This window comes from Cetorhinus maximus, unplaced genomic scaffold (assembly GCF_964194155.1).
Source record: "Cetorhinus maximus unplaced genomic scaffold, sCetMax3.hap1.1 HAP1_SCAFFOLD_3286, whole genome shotgun sequence".
Lineage (NCBI taxonomy): Eukaryota > Metazoa > Chordata > Chondrichthyes > Lamniformes > Cetorhinidae > Cetorhinus > Cetorhinus maximus.
The window spans coordinates 11,810-17,380 of record NW_027599204.1 but is presented as its reverse complement, the minus strand read 5'-3'; the positions used below and the strand labels follow the sequence as shown (position 1 = coordinate 17,380).

Here is a 5,571-nt window from a genome sequence, read left to right as displayed (position 1 = left end):
CCCCTCCCCCACTACCGTGCCCCCACACGCAGGAGAGGAAAGGAGAGGTTTGAATGCCAAGAGTCCGAAATCGCCACCCTCCATTTTCCTTCCGAGGCTGGGGAGGGGAGGTTAAAATAAGAAAGTGCCCCAGAGAGAGAGAGAGAGCGATTTCACCAGTGACCTCTCCTGTCCCTGCCCCTCTCTCTCTCTCTTCCCGTGTGCTACATCAAGGCCCCAGTCCTGTGAGGCCATTCCTGCTTTGTTCCCCCACCCCCTACCCTTACCAACACTTAAATCCCCCCTCCCCCCACAACCCCCCCGCCACCCCCCCCGTGCCCTCCACTCCCCCATCCACCCTCTCAGTACACAGCCCCAGATCCGCTCCCCGCGCTCCTGGGGACTGTCCTTGGCCGCCTGAAGCCATCACTTGCTCTGGTGCGGGCTGAACTTGTTGGGCGTGTTGAGTTTCTGCATGCCCCGGACTTTCTCCAGCAGCTCCTTCACAAAGTCCTGGAGAACGAGAAGGAAGACACGTCAGAAAGACGGGGGGGGGGCTCCCGCCGGTACAGCGCCATTCGTCCTTGAGCATTGCTCAAAAGAGAGAGAGACTTCTCGGCGAAACTTCTCATCTTTGCACTCATTGGGACAAACACAAGAACACCAAATTTCAAACACTCGCAACAATTTATACTACAGGAGAGGAAGGGAACCCTGATTGGTTGGCAAGCTGTCTCTGATTGACTGAGGCATTGCCAGGGAGAAAGCAACGGGGAACTCTAGGCTCCCCAAGTTCCCCGGGTAATTCAAAAAAGGCGCAAAGGCTTGAACATATTCCTCTTGTTTGCAGAGGATGGGTCCCTACGTATGAATGTATGTCACTTCCAGCGAGCATAAATGAGGCACTCCATGAGCCTGACTGATTATCTTAAATTGGTTGTTAATGTTGCTATTAGCGCACTCAGGATTGTTCACCAAGTGCTATCCAATCACGGAATCCCGTCTAACAGTAGACGTTTTTAGTGTTTTGCAAACGCGGGCTGGTTGAGTAACAGCCTGTTACAAATTACTGAAGGAACAAGCTGTTTTGTGCTCTCCCCGGTACAATGCCCTTCTCACCTGCCCCGCTGTTCCTCACCTAACCCCAAATATACCCTTTGCCCCCGAATCCCTGAGTAACCATCGGTTAACAAAAACCTCTCCGATTTTAAAAATAACAATGGATCAGTCGCCGTGTGGGGGAAGAGAGTTTCCAAACTCCTCCCCACCCTTCGAGTGTCCGAGTGTTTCCTAATCTCACCCCCGAAAAAAAGTCTGTCGCTAATCTATAGATTCTGCCCTCGAGTCCCAGACTCCCCAACCAGCGAGAGTAGTTTCTCTCTCTCTCTCTCTCTCTGCCCCCATAATATCTCGAAAACCTGTATCAAGTCACCCCTTAATCTTCTAAATTCCAGGCAATACAAGCCTGGTTTGTGTGTGAGGTACCCGTGCCCCTCCTCCACCAGCCTTGCCACCTCGTGGTTTAACCCTTTGGAGTTGGGGTCTCGTTCTGGTAAATCTACACTGTACCTCCACCCACCCCTGTCCAGGTCGGTCTATCCTTCCTCAGGCCTGGTGTCCAGAGCTGTGCTGGCCATGCCTCTCTACGGGCTCTGACCAGGTCTTTGAGGAGCTGGGATGAACGTGTGGTGTTCCTCCCTCTCGTATTCTCATCCTCCCCCTGGTGTACAGGCAACGTCCCATTAGCCTCTTAGATTCCTTCCTCCCCCCCTCCTGTTTCTGCCAGTTCTCGGTGATCTGTGTGCGGGGAACGCTCCAACTCCCTTTACCCCATCACCTCCCTCGAGCTTTCACTGTTCAGAAAGTCGCCTGTTTGACCCTCTTCAGGGTCACCTGACATTTGCCCACATTTGGAAGCCTTTAGCCACAGTTTTTCCCCTTGACTTTAATCCATCAATATCCCCTGTCGTGTTCCCCTTCCACCCGGCCCCTCACCTCTGTTGCTGTCGGAAGTTTTGGAGATGCAGCCATCTGTACCCGTTGTGGATAAATGCGGTAAAAACGGCTGAGGCCCCAGCGCCGACCCCTTGTGGGACAGCAGCGGTCACCATCCGGCCAATTCGAGTACCCGCCCCTTGACCCCGCTCCCTGGCCTGATCCCTGCCGTCCGGACAATTCCCGAACAAGGTCAAGAATTCGCTCCGACGTCGGGAACGCGAACACTGGCGGACAGTCGCTTCTGAGGGATTTTGTTTTATTATTTGTTCACGGGGATGTGGGGGTCACTAGCTGGGTCAGCATTTATTGCCCATCCCTGACTGCCCCTTGTTCAGGGGGCATTTTTAAGAGTCAACCCCCAACGTGGCTGTGGGTCTGGAGTCACATGTAGGCCAGACCGGGTAAGGACGGCAGATTTCCCTCCCTAAAGGGACATTAGTGACCCAGATGGGTTGGAGGTGTAGGCCTCAGGCTTTGGCCTAGCCTAAATTTGGAAGTGTAGGCCTCAGGCTGGTTATCAGATGAACCAGAACAATCGATGATAGTTTCATGGTCACCGTCACTGAGACTAGTTTTCGATTCCAGATTTATTAACTGAATTTAAATTTCACCGGCTGCCCTGGTGGGGATTTGGACAGGCATTACCCTGGGTTCCTGGAAAACTAGCCCAGCAACAACACCGCCAAGGCACTGCCTCCCACAAAAGGCCTCTATTAAATGGTGAGCGCGTGGGCACTTTGACCTCCACCTGAGAGGGCGGACGGAGCCTCGGGCCCGAGAGGGCGGACGGAGCCTCGGGCCCGAGAGGGCGGACGGAGCCTCGGGCCCGAGAGGGCGGACGGAGCCTCGGGCCCGAGAGGGCGGACGGAGCCTCGGGCCCGAGAGGGCGGACGGAGCCTCGGGCCCGAGAGGGCGGACGGAGCCTCGGGCCCGAGAGGGCGGACGGAGCCTCGGGCCCGTGAGGGCGGACGGAGCCTCGGGCCCGAGAGGGCGGACGGAGCCTCGGGCCCGAGAGGGCGGACGGAGCCTCGGGCCCGAGAGGGCGGACGGAGCCTCGGGCCCGAGAGGGCGGACGGAGCCTCGGGCCCGAGAGGGCGGACGGAGCCTCGGGCCCGAGAGGGCGGACGGAGCCTCGGGCCCGAGAGGGCGGACGGAGCCTCGGGCCCGAGAGGGCGGACGGAGCCTCGGGCCCGAGAGGGCGGACGGAGCCTCGGGCCCGAGAGGGCGGACGGAGCCTCGGGCCCGAGAGGGCGGACGGAGCCTCGGGCCCGAGAGGGCGGACGGAGCCTCGGGCCCGAGAGGGCGGACGGAGCCTCGGGCCCGAGAGGGCGGACGGAGCCTCGGGCCCGAGAGGGCGGACGGAGCCTCGGGCCCGAGAGGGCGGACGGAGCCTCGGGCCCGAGAGGGCGGACGGAGCCTCGGGCCCGAGAGGGCGGACGGAGCCTCGGGCCCGAGAGGGCGGACGGAGCCTTGGGCCTGAGCTACCACCCCTGTGAGGCACCGTGGGACTCCTGTGTCTCGGCCACTATTTGCTTTTAAAGAGTCATCGCCAAGCTGTGTACTCACGTCAGTTGGTTTGTAACACTCGATGAGAAGTTCCTGCAAGAGAAAATTTAAAGGGTTGTTACTGCGCAGCACGTGGGCCAAGCGAGAGGCTTCATTCTGCGAACACACAGACAGGAGGTGGGCCTTGGCTTCCACTCCGAGCAGTTACCGATTGCCCCTCCACAAGGCTCTGGGATCGAACGCTCGAGTAACTCACTCAACCCCTTCAGGTAAGACTCAGCTCCTGTGGGGCAGAGTCACATTGAGGTCCAGGCCGGGTAAGGACTGGCAGATTCTCCATCACTGCAGGGGCCTTGGTGCAGCCTGGTTGGGGTTATTAACAATCTACACAGTCGCTGTTTACTGAGAGCAGTGATTCAGCCAAATTCAAATTCTCAAACTGCTCAGGGCTGGATCTGAACTCGGGTTCTCGGGATCGTTTGAACCCATGGGCCTGGCGAGCGAGCCTAGGGTTCTGAATTGAGGCCCAGGAGCCTGGATTGAGGCCCAGGAGCCTGGATTGAGGCCCAGTAGCCTGGATTGAGGCCCGGGGGCCTGGAGAGCCGGCCCGGGGCCCTGGGGAGCCGGCCCGGGAGCCTGGAGAGCCGGCCCGGGGGCCTGGAGAGCCGGCCCGGGGGCCTGGAAAGTGAGCCCGGGGGCCTGGATTGAGGCTCAGGGGCCTGGAGAGCGAGCCCAGGGATCTGGGTTGAGGCCTAGGAGCCTGGATTGAGGCCCGGGGGTCTGGATTGAGGCCCAGGGGTCTGGAGAGCGAGCCCGGGGGTCTGGATTGAGGCCCAGGAGCCTGGATTGGGGCCCGGGGGCCTGGAGAGCGAGCCCGGGGGTCTGGATTGAGGCCCAGGAGCCTGGATTGAGGCCCAGGAGCCTGGAGAGCGAGCCCAGGGGCCTGGATTGAGGCCCAGGGGCCTGGATTGAGGCCCAGGGGCCTGGAGAGTTAGCCCGGGGGTTTGGATTGCGGCTCAGATAATGAACAAGTGACAATTTGATTAATCCTCAGCCTCACCACACACCATAAAGGCTCCATTGTCTGTTTCTTACCTTCACTCTTGCCGCCCTTTCCTCTTCACTGGTTAAATCTAGAAGCTCGTCAACATCAATCTCCAGCTCCGGTATCGCCTCCTCCTGCAAGGGAATGTCAGCAATAGGTCACAGGTTCAAGCCATTGCCAATCCCAACCAGACCAACCAACCATCAGTCCCCACCCAGAGTCTGAAATGTCGGAGGCACGGGCTCCATGGACTTGAACCCCATAATCCAGGCTGATACTCCCAGTGTTACTGAGGGAGCGCCGCGCTGTCGGAGGGTCAGTGCTGAGGGAGCGCCGCACTGTCGGAGGGTCAGTGCTGAGGGAGCGCCGCACTGTCGGAGGGTCAGCGCTGAGGGAGCGCCGCACTGTCGGAGGGTCAGTGCTGAGGGAGCACCGCACTGTCGGAGGGTCAGTGCTGAGGGAGCGCCGCACTGTCGGAGGGTCAGTGCTGAGGGAGCGCCGCACTGTCGGAGGGTCAGCGCTGAGGGAGCGCCGCGCTGTCGGAGGGTCAGTGCTGAGGGAGCGCCGCACTGTCGGAGGGTCAGTGCTGAGGGAGCACCGCACTGTCAGAGGTGCCGTCTGGCAGATGAGGCGTTAAACCGAGCTGTCGACTAGATTGTGGTAAAATTGATAAAAGTGGGAGGGTAGAAATGAGACATCCTAAAGGTGGCCATTCAGCCTGTCCCATCTGTGCTAGCTCAGCCTTGAGTTGGAGCTGTCTCCGTGCCCTCGATGGGGTTGGAGGGTCAGTTATGGACAGCTTGAAAATAAAAATGAAACATTGTCCATCGCCCCCAAACCTCATCCACCCCTCGTCCCAACGAGGACGTGTACACCTGATGTTTACTTCAGTTGGGAACCGGTTGAGGTCAGTGACGGTATCGGAAAGCAGAGGAGGAGTATTCCCAGAACAGGAGAGTCACTCCCTCCTCTCACTGCACATACACTGAATCTTCCAGCCCCTCCATCGCTGCGAGTCTTTATCTGTTCCTCTCTGTAAAACC

At 59.1% G+C, this 5,571-nt stretch overlaps 1 long non-coding RNA gene across 1 annotated transcript; it reads right to left on the bottom strand.

Annotated features, from left to right (window-relative positions):
- Positions 1 to 387: 387 nt before the first annotated feature.
- On the bottom strand, positions 388 to 4,669 carry LOC144677918 (uncharacterized). The gene is made up of 3 exons (XR_013575862.1): positions 4,579 to 4,669; positions 3,544 to 3,576; positions 388 to 492 (listed from the first exon to the last, which is right to left on the bottom strand). It is a non-coding gene; the product is annotated as an uncharacterized LOC144677918 (long non-coding RNA).
- Between the last annotated feature and the right edge of the window lie 902 nt (positions 4,670 to 5,571).